This window comes from Balaenoptera physalus (assembly GCF_965194825.1).
Source record: "Balaenoptera physalus genome assembly, chromosome: 15".
In the NCBI taxonomy this organism is placed as follows: domain Eukaryota; kingdom Metazoa; phylum Chordata; class Mammalia; order Artiodactyla; family Balaenopteridae; genus Balaenoptera; species Balaenoptera physalus.
This window is the reverse complement of record NC_138894.1, coordinates 10120336-10141057: the sequence shown is the minus strand read 5'-3', so window position 1 is coordinate 10141057 and position 20722 is coordinate 10120336. Positions and strand designations below refer to the sequence as shown.

The 20722-nt window shown below is 44.6% G+C and overlaps 1 protein-coding gene and 1 pseudogene across 9 annotated transcripts in view; both read right to left on the bottom strand.

Moving 5' to 3' along the window:
- CRACDL (CRACD like) overlaps window positions 1–20722 on the bottom strand; it is a 123309-nt gene that overhangs the window by 46978 nt on the left and 55609 nt on the right. The gene's annotated exons all lie outside the window — the stretch shown is intronic.
- On the bottom strand, window positions 3691–20506 carry LOC309643448 (annotated as a pseudogene). The gene is made up of 4 exons (XR_014268614.1): window positions 20497–20506; window positions 14280–14806; window positions 12590–12670; window positions 3691–12258 (listed from the first exon to the last, which is right to left on the bottom strand). The product of XR_014268614.1 is annotated as an uncharacterized misc_RNA (transcript).

Sequence of the window (20722 nt, the reverse complement as noted above, 5' to 3'; positions counted from 1 at the left end):
CCAGAGGGGCTTAAGGGAAGCTGGGAAATCCAAAGGACACCAATCTCCCACGGAAATGGCTCTGCCTGCCAAGCAGCCCCTGTCCAGCATCAGGCCAGGCTCAGAGGCTGAAGGAGCCCCAGGAGACCATCCATTGGGTCTGACAGGGCATCTTAGTCTGCGGGGAGGTGGGGGTGGGTTGAGGCTGCCATGATTTATCAGCTAACAAACACTCTTAAGAAACCAGGAGGTTACCTTCAAAATGTCCACTTCTGCACATTTTACAAAATGTTCCTTGCTGGGAAGTGCTGAGAACATGCAAGTGTATGTGAGTGTGTGCACAAGCCTCGGAGGTGGGTGTACAGGAGGGCGCCCATCCCGCCGAGTGTGGAGTGGACCCAGGAGCTCAGAAATGCTTCTCCCTGGACTGAACAATGTGGCTGTGATAAAGCCCTGTGCACAGGGCAGAGGGCTCAGGAGCAGGTGGGAGGGTGAGCGGGAGACACGAGAGGGTGGCCCGGTCCTCACCTTGCTGGAAGGTACGTTCTCGGCGGGGGCCCAGGCAGAGAGCAGCAGCAGATGCCAAGGCTGCTAATGAACGCACGCTCAGAGGCAACAGTCACCCCACAGACAAAGGGACGACAAGTCAGGCTCGCCCCATGTGGGAGGCTTGAAAACCTGCTCATGTTTTAGGCTCCAAACATCTTCTTACTAATAGGAGTGCAATATGGTGCAGAGGAAAAGGGAAAGACTTGGGAGTGAGGCAGTCCTGGAGCTGAAGCCGCATCCCACCACTCACCAGGGCTGAGCCTCTGTTTCCTCATTTACAAAATGGGGGCAATAACACTTGAACGCAATGAGACTGAGAACACAGCACATACAAGCACCCGCTGAGAAGAGCTGTCGGTTTCTGCATCTCGTTTCTCACCATGGGCTCACGCCTCTGCACAATTGCAGACAAGAACACACATCACCGGCACGCCCTAGGGGCTGGCCATTCTGTCTCATGTAGGCACAGTCTCCTTGTGCAAACGGCTCGCTTTGGAGCCACCAGTATCAACAATCAAGACACCTGGGCTCCTAGATGACCCTTGATCTTCTCAATGCTCCACAGCCCGATGGACCATGAATGAAACTGCTGCCAAGTAACTGATAAAAATATATTCCAGGCCACGGAGGAATGCCCGCCACCTGAGACTGCGGGGTGTGCAGATGGAGGACCGTCCCCTTCACTCGGATGCTCCAGATGCAAACACTCTGCAGCCGTTACAAGGGAATGTCTTCTCTGTTAAGCCCAATAACTTGCCCTGCTGAATACATGTTCCCCAACCCGAGCAAAATTGAAGAAAAAGCCAGAAGGAGAACCATAATTAGAAAGGCAATGTGGCAAATAACCAGTATCTCCCAGCACCCCTTTTGCTTCTCACTGTAACTCAAAGTTCAAGTCAAGTGGCCCCAGTGTCCCCTCAACCAGCTTCTGCCCTCCACCATCCCACCCCGTTGCTCTGACAGCTCAAGTCCAAGTACAGGATAACTTGTTCTTTAAACCTGGACCTGAGGGGGCCCCTTCAGGGGTTCTAATTAACTCAAAAGGGTGCTGAGCCTCCAGACCCCTCCACACAGCACTCATCAGTGTGCATCTGGGCGCCTACAGGATCCAGGAGAGTTCTGGATCCAAAGAAGGATCCTTGTGAGGGCTGCCCCACTGCCTCTCTCTGAACCCTAACTCACCGCAGGCTTCTCCCCAGCTTCCAGCAGAATTCCATCATTAGTTGCAGCTTATACTGAAAACTTCTACGGAAGTTTATTCACGTGAAGAATGAGAACAGATTTTAATACGGTATTTTAAAGGTACCCATCCATTACACTTATTTACACAGTGCAAAGAAAAATATCTGTATCCTGATTACATACCTCTGAGCCCATAACTGTATACAAAAACCTTAGGGTCCACCCCTACAGACCCATTCATTCCACACCACCCTCCAGGCCCTGTTTGCATCTCTGTGGTATTCTGTCTCAGCCCCTGTACCTGTCTTCACAATGCTCACCACAGCTGTCAACAGCAACTTGTTTGTTAGGTGTCTGCCGACCACTCCCCTCACTGCCAAGGCTGTGAGCTTCTATGCCTGTCACATCCATTGCTCTCTTACCAGCAGTAAACAATCCAAAAATGAAGTTAAGAAAACAATTCCATTTACAATAGCATACAAGAATAAACTACTCAGGAATAAATTTAACCCAGGAGGCGGAATACTTGTACTCTGAAAACTACAAAACACTGCTGAAAGAAATTAAAGAAGACATAAATAAGTGGAAAGCTATCCTGTGTTCACGGATCAGAAACTTAATATGTTTAAGACAGCAATACTCCCCAAATTGATACACAGATTCAATGCATTCCCTTATCAAAATCCCAGATGGCTTTTTGCAGAAATTGACAAGTTGATCTGAAATTTTGTATGGAAATACGAAGGACCCAAAACAATCTTGAAAGAGAAGAACAAAGATGGAGGACTCGCACTTCTCAGTTTCAAAACTGACTACAAATCTACAGCAATCAAGAATGCACGGTACTGGCATAGAGATAGACATACAGATTAACAGAATTCAGGGTCCAGAAATAAAATATATTTACGGCCAATAGATTTTCAACATGGGTGCCAAGACAATTCAATGTGGGAAGAATCAGTCTTTTCAACAAATGCTGGAACAACTGGACATTCACATCCAAAACATAATTGGTACTCCTACCTCACACTATACATAAAAATTACCTCACAGTGGATCATAGACTTAAATGTAAGTGCTAAACCTAGAAAACTCTTTGAAAAAAACATTAGAATAAATTTGTGATCTTGGGTTAGGCAATGATTACTCAGATGCAACACCAAAAGGGAAGACAGGTAAGTTGGACTTTATCAAATGTATAAACTTGTTGTTTCAAACCTATCTATCAAGAAAGTGTAAAGGCAGCTCACAGACTGGGAAAAATATTTGCAAATCATATATCTGCAAATCATATATCATATAGGGATTTGTACCCAGAATATATAAATAATTCTTATAATTCAATAATAAAAAACATCCATTTTAAAATAGATGAAGGATTTAAACAGATACTTGTACAAGAAAGGTAAACAAATGGCCAATAAGTATATGAAAAGATGTTCAACATAATTAGTCATCAGGGAATTGCAAATCCAAACCAAAGTGAGATACTACTTCACACTCACTAGAATGGCTCTAATCAGAGAGATAGACAGTCACAAGTGTTTGCAAGGACACAGACAGTCACAAGTGTTTGCAAGGACATGGAGAAATTGGAACCCTAATTCATTGCTGATGAAAATGCAAAATGTTACAGCCACTTTGGAAAACAGTTCCTAAAAAAAACCCCACAAGGGCTTCCCTGGTGGCGCAGTGGTTGAGAATCTGCCTGCCAATGCAGGGGACACGGGTTCGAGCCCTGGTCTGGGAAGGTCCCACATGCCACGGAGCAACTGGGCCCGTGAGCCACAACTACTGAGCCTGCGCGTCTGGAGCCTGTGCTCCGCAACAAGAGAGGCCGCGATAGTGAGAGGCCCACGCACTGCGATGAAGAGTGGCCCCCGCTTGCCACAACTAGAGAAAGCCCTCGCACAGAAACGAAGACCCAACACAGTCATAAATAAATAAATAAATAAATAAAATATTAAAAAAAAAAAAAAAAACCCCACAAAACATAAAGATACCATACATTCTGGCAATTCCATTCCCAGGTATTTACCCTAGAGAAATAAACATATGTCCATGGAAAATTCTAGGGATACAGTGGAGTAGGAGGCACCAGGAATCTGTCTCCCACTTCTAAAACAACCACACTGGCAGAATCTGTTTAAGGTAACTATTTTGGAGTCCCTTTAAGGCTTGCAACTTCCCCTGGAAGGTTGGTATGCAAATTGCAGTTAATTTCAGTCAATTTCAGCTCTTAGCTCAATAGCACCTACTCACCCCCACTCCCTACCCCCCTGAGAGGCAGCCATGAATCTGTTCCTGAAGCAGCTTGCACACAGCTTGAAGGAACGATGGTGGGCACAAAGGACCCTGCTCTCCAAATACTGGGGATCTGTGCTGTGATTAATGCTTATGATGACAGAGTTGCAGACAAAGAGGTGGGCCGCCACTATTGCTGCACCTCCCCTTACTGTTGCAAGCCCCTCCCCTTCTAGGTGCACTAACTTCCAGGAGCTTTAAAGGCCTGGGCTGGTGCTCCATTTCTTCTCCTCCACTTCAGTTTTCTCTTTTCCCCTTTTGGGAGCCAGACATTAAGTACTGGGGCATTCAAAAGCAAACTGTATATATGGGGCAAATGAGAAAATTACTGTATATGCCCAGGGAAAGGCACAGGCTTAGAAAAGACCTGAGAAGACCTTAAGATTACAGTTCAGGCTGATCCTTGGCACAAAAAAAAAAACGCCCAGCAAACCCAGAGGAAGGGGGAGAATCCGATTTCCAGAGTTACCACATTATTAGATTCAAATGTCCAGTTCTGAATCTGAAAAAGATATGGTGTTAAATCTACTAGACAAAGACTTTAAAACAACTATCTTAAAGATGCTCAGAGAACTAAAGACACAGAGAAAATGAAGAAAATAATGTATGAACAAAATGGAAGTATCAATAAAAAGAGAGAAAACCTTAAAAGGAAGCAAAAAAAAAAATCTGGAGCTAAAAATAATAATAACTGAAATGAAAGATTCACTAGAGGGTTTTAAAGGCAGATTTCAGCTGGTAGAAGAAAAAAATCAGAAAACTTGAAGATAGGACATGGATAAAGTGAACAGAGCATAAGGGACCTGTAAGACACCATCAAGTGGATCAAAATACACATTGTAGGAGTCCCAAAAGGAGGAGGGGGGAGAAAGAGGGGCAGAGAGAATATTTGAAAAATTAATGGCCCCAAACTTCCCAAATTTGATGAAAGACACGAATGTAAACATCTAAGGAGTTCAATGAATTGAGATACATTATAATCAAACTGTTGAAAGCCAAAGATAAAGAATCTTGCAAGCAGCAAGAGAGAAGCAAATCATCACACACAAGGAATCCTCAATAAGATTATCAGCAGGCTTCTCATCAGAAACTCTGGAGGGTAGAAGGCAGGAGGCCAATATATTCAAAGTGCTAAAAGGAAAAAAAAAAATGTCGACCAAGAACCCTATACATGGCAAAGCTGTCTTTCAAAAGCAAGGGAGAAATTAAGACATTTCCAGATAAATAAAAGCTGAGGGAGTTTGTTACCACTACACCTGCCCTGTGAGAAATGTTCAAGGGAGTCCTGCAGGTTGGAATGAAAGGGAACTAAACAGTAACTTGAAACCATATTTTAAAAATGGATAAAGAATATGTGGTATATATACAGAATGGAATACTTCTCAGCCATAAAAAAGAATGAAACTTTACCATTTGCGGCAACACGGATGGACCTGGAGGGCATTATGCTAAGTGAAATAAATCAGACAGAGAAAGACAAATATTGTATGATACCACTTATATGTGGAATCTAAAAATACAACAAACTAGTGAATATAACAAAAAAGAAGCAGACTCACAGATACAGAGAACAAATGAGTGGTTACCAGTGCAGAAGGGGGGAGGGGCAATATGGGGGTAAGGGATAAAGAGGTACAAGCTATTAGATATAAAATAAGCTACAACGATATATTGTACAACACAGGGAATATAGCCAATATTTTATAATCAATGGAGTGTAAACTTTAAAAATTGTGAACCACTATATTGTACACCTGTAACATAATATTAAAAATCAACTATACTTCAATTAAAAAAAAACTAACTTAAAAAAGCTCAGTAAAGGTAAATACATGGCAATTATAAAATGGTAACTATATACATGGTAAATATATGAGCAATTATAAAAGCTAGTACAGTTACCCTTGAACAACATGGGTGTGAATTGCCCAGGTCCACTTAAATGTGAATTTTTTCAATAAATATGTACTATAGTACTATACAATCCACAGCTGGTTGAATCCCTGGATGCAGAGCCACAGATACGAAGGGCCAAGTGTAAAGTTAGACTTGGATTCTGGACTGCGTGGAGGGTTGGTGTCCCTAACACCAACATTGTTCAAGGGTCAACTGTATTACTGTAACAATGGTTTGTGGCTCCACTTTTTGTTTTCTACACAATTTAAGAGACTAATACATTTTTAAAAAGCAATTAGTCTCCAGCTATAAGGTCCTGCCATCCCCAGAAAAGAGTTAATAAAGCCACTGGAGTACCCATCCATGCTAAAAAAAAAAAAAGCAATTAGTTGTCTAAGAGCTAGTATTACTGTAACTTTGGTTTGTAACTCCACATTTTATTTGCTACCTAATTGAAGAGGTTACTGTATTTTTTCAAATTATTAATTTATGTTTCTGCACACACAATGTTTAAAGATGTTATCTAGTGGCATCAACAACTGAAAGGAAGAGGAACAGAGATGTAAAGGAGCAGAGGTTCTGTGTGTCATGGAAGCTAAGCTGGTACAAATCCAAATTAGAGTGTTATAACTTTAGGATGTTAAATGTAATCCCTATGGTAACCACAAAGAAAATAGCTGTAGAACACACACAGAAGGAAATGAGAAAGGAACTTAAAAGTTTCACTACAAAAAAATCAACTAAACACAAGAGAGGACAGTACTGCAGGAAATGAAGGATAAAAAAATCTATAAGGCATAGAGAAAACCAATAGCAAAATGACAGAAGCAAGTCTCTCTTTATAAGTTGTAAAAAGGAAGGAAATTCTGAACTCTGCTACCACGTGGATGAACCTTGAGGATGTTATGCTAAGCAAAATAAACCAGTTGCAAAAAGACAAATGCTGAATGATTCCACCACTTATTTAGAGGAGTCAAAATCATAGAGACAGAAAGCAGAATGATGGTTGCCAGGGGCTGGGGGAAGGTGGAAAGGGTGGGGTAGTTTAATGAGTACAGAGTTTCTGTTCTGCAAGATGAAAAGAGTTCTGGAGATGGATGGTGGTGATGGTTGCACAGGATGGATGTACTTAATACCACTGAACTATACACGTTAAAATGGTTAAGATGGTAAATTTTATGTTATGTGTATTTTACAACAATAAAAAAATGGGGAAAAATGCACACAAAAACGTATACACCAATGTTCAGCATTATTCATAATAATCAGAAAGTAGAAATAGCCCAACAATTGATGAATAAATTTAAAATGTGGCACATACATATCATGGAATATTATTCAGTCGTAAAAAGGAATGATGCACTGTCACATGCTACAGTATGGATTAACCTTGAACACATTATGCTAAGTGAAAGAAGCCAGACACAAACGGCCACATACTGAATGATTCCATTTATATAAAATACCCAGAATAGGCAAATCCATAGAGAAAGACAAATAGATTCCTGTTGGCCTAGGGTTGGGGAGTAGAGTGCTGGGGGAGGGAGGTAGAAAGGGACGTGACAGCTAATGGGCACAAGGTTTCTTTGGGGGACATGAGTATGTTCTCAAATTAGATTATGTTCATAGTTGCACAACTCTGTAAATATACTAAAACCTATTGACTGCACACTCCTAACAGGTGAACTTTATGGTAGGTAAATTATATGCCAATAAAGCTGCTGGAAAAAAGCGTGACCAGAAAAAAAGGTGAAATAAAGACATTTTTGGAAAAGAAGACATGATACAATGTGTCTCCAGCAATCCCTCAGTAAAGCAGATATTCAGGGAAGAAGGATATGATCTCAGATGGAAGCCTGGAGGTGCAGGTAGGAATGGAGGGCAGTATATGTGAGTAAATCTAAACGTGGACGAGACGAGCAGGTTGTCTGGATCTCAACCAGACGCCCTGTACACAACTGGCAGGAATGTGCCTGCCCTGCTCTCCCTGACCCACCGGCTTCATTTCCTTCCAGCCCAGGACCTTTGCAGATGTTGTTCCCTCTGCTTGAATGCTCTTCCCTGCCCTTACACTCCACTTGCTTCTATCAACTCCCACTCAGCCCTCAGGGACCAGCTTCACTTCCACATCCCCCCAGGGGTCTGATCGGATGAGACAGCACCTCCCACAATGCACAGTGAGAAGCCCCGAACCTTCTGTTGACAGCACTCACCAGTTTTCATCACACCTCCGTTTGCACGATTCTGTGATCTGGCTCCGCTTTCTGGATTTAAGCCTCCTTACCTTCCCTATACCTTTAACTAACTTTTCCTTTTCTTGGGGAAGAAGACGAAAATAAACTGGGACTTGACTATTGTTCTCTAGTGAGTCACACCAGGATCTGCCTGTACCTTTTTTTAGAAAAAGAAGTTTCACATTACTGAGGCAACGGAATGTGTAAGGCTTGCAAAGTTCCTGTGAGAAATCTCTGCTTGAAAATTGTGCCAGCTTTACTGCCTCATGATAGATACTTTTATCCTCAAGAGCAGAAGACTTGACCTCTGCTCCCACCCCAAGGTGGCAGGGGCGTTGGCAGTCGACCTCTCCACGGTCATGTCTCCTCGAGGGTGCCAGGGGACCTCCTGCCCTTCAGAGCAGACACCTCAATGTTTCTGTGCAAAACCTGCTCTGTCTACCCGTCAGGAAGGACAGGGAGGAGAAAGGGTAGATCCACTCTGACATATGGGAGAAAAGAAAGCAAAGAAATCACCCAGAAATAAACCCACACACCTACGGTCAATTAAACTATAACAAAGGAGGCAAGAATATAAAATGGGGGAAAGACAGTCTCTCTCTTCAGCAAGTGGTGTTGGGAAAGCTGAATAGCTGCATGTAAGTCAATGAAGTTAGAACACACCCTCACACCATACAAAAAAATAAACTCAAAATGGCTTAAAGACTTAAATATGAGACATGACACCATAAAACTCCTAGAAGAGAACATAGGCAAAATATTCTCTGACATAAATCGTATCAATGTTTTCTTAGGTCAGTCTCCAAGGCAACAGAAGTAAGAGCAAAGATAAACAAATGGAACCTAATCAAACTTATAAGCTTTTGCACAGCAAAGGAAACCATAAACAAAACGAAAAGACAACCTACGGACTGGGATAAAATATTTGCAAATGATGCAACCAACAAGGGCGTAAGTTCTAAAATATACAAACAGCTCATACAACTCAATAACAGCAACAACAAAAAAACAACCTAATCTAAAAATGGGCAGAAGACCTAAATAGACATTTCTCCAAAGAAGACACACAGGTGGCCTATAAGTACATGAAAAGATGCTCAGCATCGCTAATTACTAGAGAAATACAAATCAAAACAACAATGAGGTACCATCTCACACCGGTCAGAATGGACATCATTAAAAAGTCCACAAATAACAAATGCTGGAGAGGATGTGGAGAAAAGGGAACCCTCTTGCACTGTTGGTGGGAATGTAAATTGGTGCAGCCACTGTGGAAAACAGTATGGAGGTTCCTTAAAAAACTAAAATTAGAGTTACCATATGATCCAGCAATCCCACTCCTGCACATAAATCCGGAGAAACCTATACTTTGAAAAGATACATGCACCCCAGTGTTCACAGCAGCACTATTTATAATAGCCACGACAAGGAAGCAACCTAAATGTCCATCAACAGATGAATGAATAAAGAAGATGCGGTGTATATGTATACAATGGAATATTAGTCATAAAAAAATGAAATAATGCCATTTGCAGCAACATTGGTGGACCCGGAGATTATCATACTAAGTGAAGTAAGTCAGAAAGAGAAAGACAAATACCATATATCACTTATATGTGCAAATGAACTTATTTATGAAATAGAAAGAGTCTCACAGACATAGGAAACAAACTTATGGTTACCAAAGGGGAAAGGGGGTGGGGGAGGGATAAATTAGGAGTTTGGGATTAGCAGATACAAACTACTATAAATAAAATAGATAAACAAAGAGGTCCTACTGTATAGCACAGGGAACTATATTCAATATCCTATAATAAATCATAATGGAAAAGAATATGAAAAAGAATATATATATATATATATATATACATATAAAACGGAATCACTTTGTTGTACACCAGAAACTAACACAACACTGTAAATCAACTATACTTCAATTTTTTAAAAAGTAGCAAAGAAATCGGATGAGTGAAGGGCTGAAAGCAGAGAACTCAGACACTGAGTCACAGCGCTCGGAGGACAGCGGGAGGGAAACAAAGGAACTTACTGGGCGGTCAGTTTCCTATCGACCTATAATTGATTATCTTATTAAAATACTAAAATTAGGCTTGGCCTAGAGAAGTGAGTCATCCCCTATCTGGCTAAGGATGTAAAACTTGAAGACTAACTCCTTGAGAATAGGGACCATGTACCAGCATGGTACTGCCACACAGGAGGTCCTTAATAAAGATTGTTGAATGAATGAATGAGTGAGTGAATGAACCAGAAGCATTTATAACACTTGTTAGACAAAGGATTCACCTCCTGATAAAAATGACACAGCATCAACTACCCAATCACTGTTCCCAAGACCACATAGTACTCCAATGTGTTGAGGAGAGACGTCCTTCTAAATCCGTGACTTAGCTAAACGATGTCACATTTCTTTAGCCTGAGTTCTTCTTGTCCATTGTCCCCCTTTAGACATCAGGTGCCCTATAACCATGCAGAGCCTTTGGGAGTCAAGGAATATGGATGCAGAGGAAGTCTCTGCTCCAGATGCCTTGCTCCCGTCCTCCGGCTTCCCTTCGGCCACAGCTGGGCAGGGACAGTTGGGGCACCCAAAGAGAACAAGGCGGTGGACCACAACTGGCTGGGCTGTTTCTTTGCAGAGAAACAGCAGAGTTTCATTCAAACAAACGTAGTCATCCGCAAGACAAACGGCACGGTTTATAAGCATATAAATAATATCTTATGTAAGATAAACTATGTCCACGTATGCAGCCTACGTCTACATGAATGCTCCTCAACAAAGCTCATGTCTCAGACTGTGATGCATGACAGCTTTCACAGGAGTTACCTGTTTTCACTCACCCAGAAATGAATGTTTTCATATGAGATTTAAAAAATGTTAGTTTAGACATTTTCAGGTTATTAGAATAAAACAAATCTATTAGCGACATTTACAAAACCACCATTTCAAAAACAGGTAAGCATAAGAGCTTCAAACTTTGCAACCTCAGAAACTGCATTCACGTAATTCCTGGGAAAATACATTCTAACACTGGAGTATCTTGCCAAGATGCCATCTAACTTGGAAACGTTCAGTCTCAGAGTTAGAGCTGTAAGTTGTGCTGATCGCTGCCCACAGGGGACGAATGGACCCAGAGCCCAGGGCTCAGGGAAGCTTTATGAAGGCTGGTCTGTTTTTAACTTCATGAGTCTATTTACGTAATAAATTCCCCCTTTTTAAGCATTTATACCAAAAATAATGACACGAAGAAAGTTCTTAAGGCTAAATTTATCTAGGATGTTCCATATGTGATTGGCATTTCTGCAGCACAGCAGATGCAGAATTAAGGTTTTGCTTTTTTTTTTTTTTTTAATTAGGAAGTCATGCTCCAAAGTCTATTAATGAGGAGACATCACACCACCGCTCTATTCTGGTCCATTCAAAATAGGCAGCATCACTTTTGCAAATATGTTCCTATAAAAGGGTTTCATCTTCAAGGAATTCATGGAAAAGACTCTGACAAGTACAGGTTTCTGGTAACTGACTGTACTGCTGAACTGAATGAATAAGCATTTTCAGAACTCTAATGGAAAACTGATGAACTCATAAAAGTGCTAACAAAAGATCAAGATGAAAAAAAAATTAATTACATGGGACTGAGTGAACCGATCAGGATGATTATAATTTTTGTGACTTTCTGTTTGAATTATAAAAAAAAAAAATCCCACAAGGACTCAGAGGCAAAAAATATACAAATCAATTTTCACTGCCAAGTAAAGGAGCTGTTACAGTGGAGGATTACTGGACTGAATGTCACTATTATGACATAGTATGAGTGTGTTTTGCGTTTGGTAATTGCAATCATTGTTGCTTTTGTTGTGGTCATCCATTTACAATGCTTGGTGTCAGTCTATTTATCTCTTGTAAAAATAAAATACAGTGTGTGCGTGTGAAAAAAAACCAAAAAACAAAATAGGCAGCATCAGACACTGAGGTTGAATAATTACAAGTAAAAAGATTTTTATGAAACAATAACAATGATGGTGACTTCCATGCACAGGGCTTTACACAGTGCAAAGGCCCATGTTCCTGAGGACTCCCCTGGTTGTTGGGTTCCTGTCCCTAGGTAGCAAAAGAAGGAAGTGAGGCTTGGTGGGTGGACAGTCTGTCCAGGTCCCTCAGCATCCCCACACCACCAGATGTCTGCTGCCGAAGGTGCAACATCCATTTCCCAAGATGGTCCACCCAGCCCAGGTGATGGGCAGATGTGACCATCACTTGGATCAGCAGAGGCTGCCTAACTGGAATTTTCCATTTGGTATATAAGACATGCAATTTGTTTACTTATACTTGCAAATGCACTTCAACCATGTCATAGCTCTACTTCCCTCTGTACTATCATGACCGAAGCAAAATGCACCGAGGGCCAAACATTCTCAAAGGATGAGGTCACCTGCAGCAGGGCGAGGTGGCTCTGAAGGTCTGCTGGCCTCTGCGCCAAAGGAACTCGGGCAGGTCACTGCCCTCAGCAAATCTGTCAGTTAAGAACAAGCCCTTTGGCATTATGTGAAGTGAAATAAGTCAGACAGAGAAAGACAAACGCTGTATGATCACTTACATGTAGAGTCTAAAAAACACAACAAACTAGTGAATATAAAAGAAGCAGACTCACAGATAATAGAGAACAAATGAGTGGTTACCAGTGGGGAGAGGGAAGGGGGAGGGGAAATATAGGGGGAGGGGAGTAAGAGGTACAAACTATTAGGTATAAAACAAGCTACAAGGATATACTGTACAACATGGGGAATACAGCCAATATTTTACAATAACTATAAATGGAGTATAACCTTTAAAAATTGTGGATCACTATATTGTACAGCTGTAACTTCTATAATATTGTACAGCAACTATATTTCAATTAAAACATAAATTAAAAGAACAAGCCCTTCGGTGCTGATCTTTAGCTACAGGAATAATTCTTTTTTTTTTTTTTAACAGTGAAAAGCACACAAATTTATTTATGTTTTACATGGCACAGGAGCCTTTATAAGGAAGTGAAGATCCAAAGAAATGGTTAAGCCTGAGTGTTTTTATTCTAGGTTTGATGAAGAGTAGAAAGTTGTGGGAAATAATGATAGGAGACATAAAGGATATGAGCTAAGGATAGTAAATTGGGGGAAACAGCAAGCCTGTGCTTTCAGGTTCCTCTCAGTATCCCCCCATCTTTGGAGATAAGGATGCTCCTTTCCTCCAAGTATAAGGAGGACACCTCTCACATGAGAGTCTTACGACCTGCTTCAGGGTAGAAAGGGAAGCGAGCCCTTCCTATACCTGCCATTTCTCAGATTCCTTCAGCTTAAAATAATTATTCTGTCAAAGTGGCATATTTTGGGGTGACATATCCTGATTCCCTTTACTTTCTTTTTTTTTTAGCATCTTTATTGGAGTATAACTGCTTTACAATGGTGTGTTAGTTTCTGCTTTATAACAAAGTGAATCAGCTATACATGTACATATATCCCCATATCTCCTCCCTCTTGCGTCTCCCTCCCACCCTCCCTATCCCACCCCTCTAGGTGGTCACAAAGCACCGAGCTGATCTCCCTGTGCTATGCGGCTGCTTCCTACTAGCTATCTATTTTACATTTGGTAGTATAGATAAGTCCATGCCTCTCTCTCACTTCTTCCCAGTTAGCTACAGGAATAATTCTAATGGTCTTTCACTTTGTCCTCCACTGTCTACTCTCCACCCGAAGTACACAGACTGTGCCATGTGGAACCACCTTACAGGCATGGGCTATTCAGAGGAAAGTGCTCTGTCTCCCAGCCCTCTGCCCCTCTCCTTCTCCCTTCCTTTCACTCCCCACCCCCTCACCTTAGCCCTCTGCTTCCTGTGTCCCTCTCTTTCAATATATGCATGTGTCACAAAGAAAATAAAGAAAATCATTATTTTGTCCTAGAATTCACACAATTCAAGGAACTATATAATATACATAATGATGTCTGTAAGGAAAAAGGTCATACACGACAACAGATGCTGAAAGTCGATTCTTGGACCCCAGGGGCTGGGGGTCGTGGCCGGGCCTCCCCCCGCTCCGCCCCTCCGCCTCCCACCCCCGACCTCTTGGCTCTCAGAGGCCCACCTGGGCTCAGGCCTGACGCACTGGTAAAAGGCAGCCATCTTCGTGAACGTGGAGGGGGCCTCCGGCACTTTCATCCTCTGGGAGAACAGAGGGCCTTCCCTGTCCTCCCCAAAGGGGCTTGGGGCCCTCGGGACACCCCTGGGTGCTGATCAAGAGCTTCGTCCCCGTCTCCGGAGCAGCAACCCCGGGCCCCGAGGAAGCGGGGCTTCGGCCAATTCCTGCGGCCCCGCGGGTCCCCCGGCAGGTGTGCAGCCCAGGGCAGTGGACGCTCAGACACACACGCACTTCCTCCTTCCCTCCAAACACGTGGACGCCCAGGGTGGGGCCGGAGCCACCACCCGCCTCCCTCTGAGCGGAGTCGCTGCCCAACTGCTGAGGGTGGAAAGTGACAAGCCCGGGCTCCGTCTTCCTGCGCTCCCCGCAGAGGCGGGCAAAGGGCACCGATTGCCCCATCCATCCGAGCAAGGGCTCAGGGCCCCGGGGGCACGTCCACCCCTGCAAGTGCGTTCCCTTGCGCTGGCTTTCTCCTTATTCCTTCTTCAAGGGCCAGCATGTTGCCGCGGGTCCTGGATGTGTTCTGTGAACTGCCTTCCTGGACCTTCCAAAGGCTCCTCCTTTCAGTCAGGCACCTGCTCGGCAGCTCGCTGTGGCAAGGACAGAGTCCAGCACTCCCTGCTGGAGACCACACCTGGCAGGTGCACAGGCCACGCCCCCCGCCGGAGAGAAATCACCAAGCGCAGCCCACAAAAAGCCGCCTCCCTGATGACTGGCAGCTGCCACTTCAAAATAATAGACTCCTGCCGTCCAGCATCGCAACCCCACCTGAGTTCTCCAAGGTCTAAAGGCTGCTAACCGGCACAGTCAGCAGTTTCCAGGCAACGTCTGGAGGGTTGACAGAAGGCTCTGGGTGACAAGCATGAGGCTGTGTTACTAAAACCAAGGAGCAGCAGGGGACAGGGGTGACTCCTGAAGATGGTTCTTAGAAACTATCTTAGAAAAAGTCCTAGCTTCCTCTTCTGTTTTCCAAAATGCGTCCATATATATAAAGTTCTGGTCAAATGGCTTATAATTTAAATAATAAAGCATAACCAATGTATCTGATGGTGAACAAAGAAAGCAGTGAGTTCAGCGAACTTGGAAAATGACCACTGAGTGCTTTTTGACGGCAGTCTACATCGACTTGCCCTTGTGTGCTTTAGAGTCTGAATATTTGCTTCCTGGATGCTGCTATCAGAACAGCCTTCTCCAGGGAGAAAGACAACGGGCCGGCAGGGGGTCCCCGTCTCCCGTGAGGCGATCCAGGAGCAGAGTGGACCACTGAGGGGGTCAGGGACGGGCCTCAGCCTCGGAGCGGATGTCTCTAAAGAGTGGTCCCGGCCAGCACTCCTCTCTCCCCAGAGGCCAAATCCAACAGACCCACAGCTGCAACTCACCCCACCAGAGGCCGGCTCAGCAGCCAGCCGCGTTGAACTTGGAGCCACCCTGCCACTCGCTACGGCCGGCTCTGCTCTGGGCCTGGTCAGCACTCCCTGCTAGTCTAGGGCGGTGCCCAGCACAAGACAACACTCTTCAGACTGACACAACACCACAAAGGGATGCGGCGTCGCATCTTGGGGTCGCATTGAAGGCCCCAGGGACCGAGAGGGACCCTTAAGACCAGGGAGGGCCCTGCCACCACCCGCTCACGCGCACATGCCTTCTCACTGTCCCTCAACCACCTCCCAGCATGCTCCCCACGGCACACTGTTTGCACATCTTAAATCTCTGCTCAAGGTTAAGAAAAAATTTCAGGAATTTCCTCTCTTTGATGCTTTCTTTGCCCTTCTTTGCCGTGCCCGAGCCATACCTCCCTCAGGACATGGGAGAACCAAACTAAAAGGCCAGTAACACCCCTGGTGCATTCCTATTACAATGGAATTTATCAACTGCAACAGAAAATCTTTTCTGAAAGAAAATCAAAAGGCTTTGCGTTGGACCTCCTCAGGCCTTTGGTCTCGTTTTATTCAGAGGGAAGAGAATGAAGCAGGTACCAGGTCCAAGATGGTCTATATTCTCTCTCATTTAATGCTCACAACCAGCTCTGAATTAAATGGCATATCTCCTTTTTGCAGGTGAGAAAACAGAGGATCAGAGAAGTTAAGCAAATGGTCCAAGATCACTGAGCCGGCGTTAAGTGGAAAATCTGACACTCAAATCAAGGCCTGTACCTCACCCAGCTGTGAGCTCTTCCCCACGAGGGCAGCTGCCTACTAAGAAGCCCAGGTCAAGATTTCAAGTGACCAGTCAAGTTAGATATTCTCTGGGCTGGAATCTGGCAGCAAGCATCAAAAGCCTTCAAAACCCTTGCTGATCTGGTAACTGCACTTCTGGGAATGTGTCCTCAGGAGATCATCAAGTATCCCCTTAGAACAGCCCCCTGGAAACATTCTAAAGGCTCATCAGTAGGAGACAGAAACAGGAGACTGGCTATGGTGTTGGGACATGTCACGAGGCCACTAAAAACCCTGTTACATGAAAATATTGATTGACAAGGGAGAATGCCCACAATACGTTGCAAGGGGAAAAAGTCGGCTACAACAGTACTTCTAAAGGGAATACGCATCCCAGAATCTGAAGCGCTTGCTAAACACAGATTCTGCCTCAGCAAGTCTGGGGTGGGGCCTGAGATCCTGGTATTTCTAACGAGCTCCTGGATGACACCAGTGATGTTGCCAACAGACCCTCCTTTGATGCTATAAATAGCGTGTGCCATAAAACCCACTGTTACTTTTTTTTACAAGTCTCTTAATGCATAAAAGGAATTCAGGAAGGACCACAAAAGGATGTGATCTACAGTTATTTCTACATCACAGAATTAGGTGTATTTTAAACTTCTTCTCTGCGCTTTTCTATGTTTTGCAAATTTTCTGATTGAACATGTATTTTGCTGATAATTAGGAGACGCTCCAATAGTTTCTTTCAAAGACCAAGCAGTATGTGGTGAACAGGCTGGGACTTAGGACTGAGGAACTTAGGATTTAAGTTCCTGTTCCTCTCTTAAGTCTCAGTTTCCTAACCCGGTAAACCTGAGGAGCGGCTGGATCTCAGCAGTGTCACGACCCGCCCTCTCCACTGCTGGAAATGAGACCTTGAGTCTCTGACAAGCAGTTTCTGTCATTTTTCCCAGGGACTTTCACATTTGCTTCCCCGTTCGTCTGCGCACCATTTCCAGCTTGACGACAAGCTGGAGGAGGAATGATCGCTGTAAAGCTTAACAAGCACCGACCTGCAAGGAAGGTGAGCAACTTGCCCAGGGTCGGCGCCGGCCACCTACAGGGGGCTTCGGTGCCAGGACGCAGCGTCCCCTGGTGGCTCCACTACCTCTGACGACCCTCTCACACCCCCATCCCAACACCCCACCCTATACACACAGGACCAGCCCGCTGTGCTCTGGCCCCGGGCCGGAACGGTCCCCTGAGCTGAAAGGGCCTGGGTGGAGCAGGGATGTAGAACAGGGTCTCCGTCAGGAATCAAGGCGGGGAGACCCCGCACCTCATGCCACTTGGCCCACCCATGCCTCTGCGAGTAGCCCTTCCTTGCTCACTCCTGGGATTTCAAAAACATCACGATGTGCTTTTTCTCCTGTAACATTCTGAACTGCTTAAACACCCGTAGAAGAGATGGGTTCACTAGCGATGAATTCTTTCCAGCTGCAAAGGCAATCAAACCAAACCATTAGGCCCCCAGAGCCCAAGGGAGCGCTTCAGTTACTTAGAGTGGCTACTAACAAGGGTCAGGAAGGAGTGAGACAACTTTCAGTCTCCTCTCTGCTGTGTGTTGTTCAGAGTTAACCTTTGCAAGTGGCACCTGTCACCTATGTGGCCTTTACTTGCTTAGTATCCCAAAGAGACATTATAAAGAGCACAATGGCCATCATGAGTTATATTGATATTTAACCCAGCCCCCTCCCCGCCCCCAAAGTGGAAAGAACAGCCGTAGGTCAAATTGCCACATTGACAGTTTTTCACAGTTCTTCCCAGTTAAACGCAGCTCTATGGAAACACGAAAAAGACAAAAACATAGAAGGGCAGCACCCTAGCTGGGAGTCAGCAGGAATTCTGCACGAACTGCTGGGCAGAAGTCTCTCCACCTCGGGCCACATGGGGCCAGCCACCCTCCCAACTCAAGGGATGCAAGGAAGTCACCTGGTGTGGGAAGGCAGGTCCCTGCTGTCTGTGATGGAGGGAAGAGGGGAAGGTCCCAGTTGGCAGGGAGGGAGCAGGAGAGAGGGTAGTAAAGCTGGGAGAGTGAGCCGGTGGGCATCAGGCAGAACCGTGCTGGAGAACCATGCGGCCTGAGGACTAACACACAGACACACGTGATTCAACACGGGGCATCAGGGATCACTGGGCAATAACATGCTGCAACTGAGGACAGAAATAAAGAGGTGCCACCCAGAGCCAGTGTCTGCATTTATAAAAAAATTAAACATGACAGTGTAAGAGCGAAGAACAAAGCTGACTCCATACTGGATCTGTTTCTTTTATTTTAACCTCTGTATTCTATTGCTTTTGCTACAAGAATGTTGCCTATAGCCTGAAATATACAGGACAGCCTATTCTCGAGGCTCTGACCTTTAAAGGTGTAGCACTTTTCCATTCATAGAGAGACAGTAAGTTGCAGAACAGAGAATACCATTTGTCTTGTTGAAGGTCTACAGGAACATCCTGACCTGACCTCCCTGAAAAGATGCAAGAACAAAGGATTATGACACCAAGAAGTTTGCAACAACCAGCCGCACTCCCTCCCCTTTCAGTATAAAAGAAGCCTGAATTCTAACTCGGGGAAGATGGTTCTTTGGGGCACTGGTCCACCATCTTCTTGGTCCGCTGGCTTTCCGAATAAAGTCGTTATTCTTTGCCGCAACAACTTCTCTCTTGCTTTAGTGGCCTGTCATGCAGCAAGCAGTATGAGCTTGGACTCAGTAAAAACAGAAAGCAGGCAGCTAATGAAACTGCACATTCACCCCTGGTGGGCTGGCACTTCAACCAAGGATTTGCCTCATGGGCCTGCAGGACACTGTGTGTCACCACATAAATGTGGCCTGCCTGCCCACTCACTTGCCTCTTGGTCAACTTCCAGATTACCCATCAGCCAGCTGGACCCTGGTTAGACCACAAGCCCCCCCAAACTGGCTTCCTGTACTTGGGAGCAAAAGCCGTGGTGCTCCAGGGATCTCCCTGACCTAGTGAGATTTGAGGAAACTATAAAATTACTGAAAACAAATTCTATGTATGGACTTGTTTGCCATTATTTTCTTAATTGAGCAAAAACACAGTTAATGTTATTTTAATGACTTTATAGGTCTAAAATCGCCTCGCTAGTTCAGTAACTAAAAAGGTATTAACTTTGTTTTCACTTTAACTTAAAAATAGTTTAGACAAACAATACAAATGCGCTGCAGAGCATAGATCTGTGAAATTGCTTTTCACATTTTCTCCATTCTGTTGCAAGCCGTTGGCATTCCTTGCTAAACACGGCTTTTGCCCTGAGACTGTGAGCTGAGGAAGGACCAGTCTGTGGGAAAGGCAGCTCTGTGTTCACTGCACTGACAGCGTGGGTGAGCAGCTTTCCCTGCTGCTTCATTTTTATCACCGTAAGGAAAGGTAAGGCAGAACGGCAACAATGGACACGTGTATCACCACTCTCCCATCACCTGCCCTGGGCAGACATCAGTAATCAACCACAGCATCATTCTCAGAATTGCTCACCACACAGTACTCCAGACAGCTACTGCCAGTTGCTTGGAGTAGCACTTGGCTAGAAGCCTGCCAACACTGTTGGCAGAAGTTGCAATAAATGTACAGAACTGGGTTCTCGCCTTGCCTACCCACTAACTAGCTGCTAACCAGCTGAGTGACTTGGGACAAATCACTTGCCTCTCTGGGCCTCTGTCTCAATTATGATATGAGTGATTTGGACTCTGATATCTGACAGTCTATTAGAGTACTTCAGAAAAACAAAGGTCTGTAAAATTGACCCAAACTTCTTTTTCTGTGAAGATGCTTTAGTTAGCCAGCAGAGGACAAGACATGTTTGAGCTGAGAACAACATATATTAGAAATATATTTTCAAAATCTAGCTCTCAGTACACTGCTCGTTTGTGATCCAGAAAAAACGAAGTGGCAATGGCAATATCACAGGAAGTCCCTCCAGTCCGGCCTGGCCACCACCTCACCTCCTGCCATCCCCGCCTCCGCCACGCAGCCACACCTGACACTGCACGCCTGCTTCCCGAGGGAGCCGCGCTCACGCACATCAGCGCCTTTGCCCCACCCTGACCCTGAGAAATCTCTGCACTTGCTGGGCACCCTGCAACCTTCCTCTGAGCCCCTGCTCACCCACACTATTGTGTGCACATTTCCCCTCCTGGAGTTTGAGCTTCATTAAGGGCAGAGACAAGC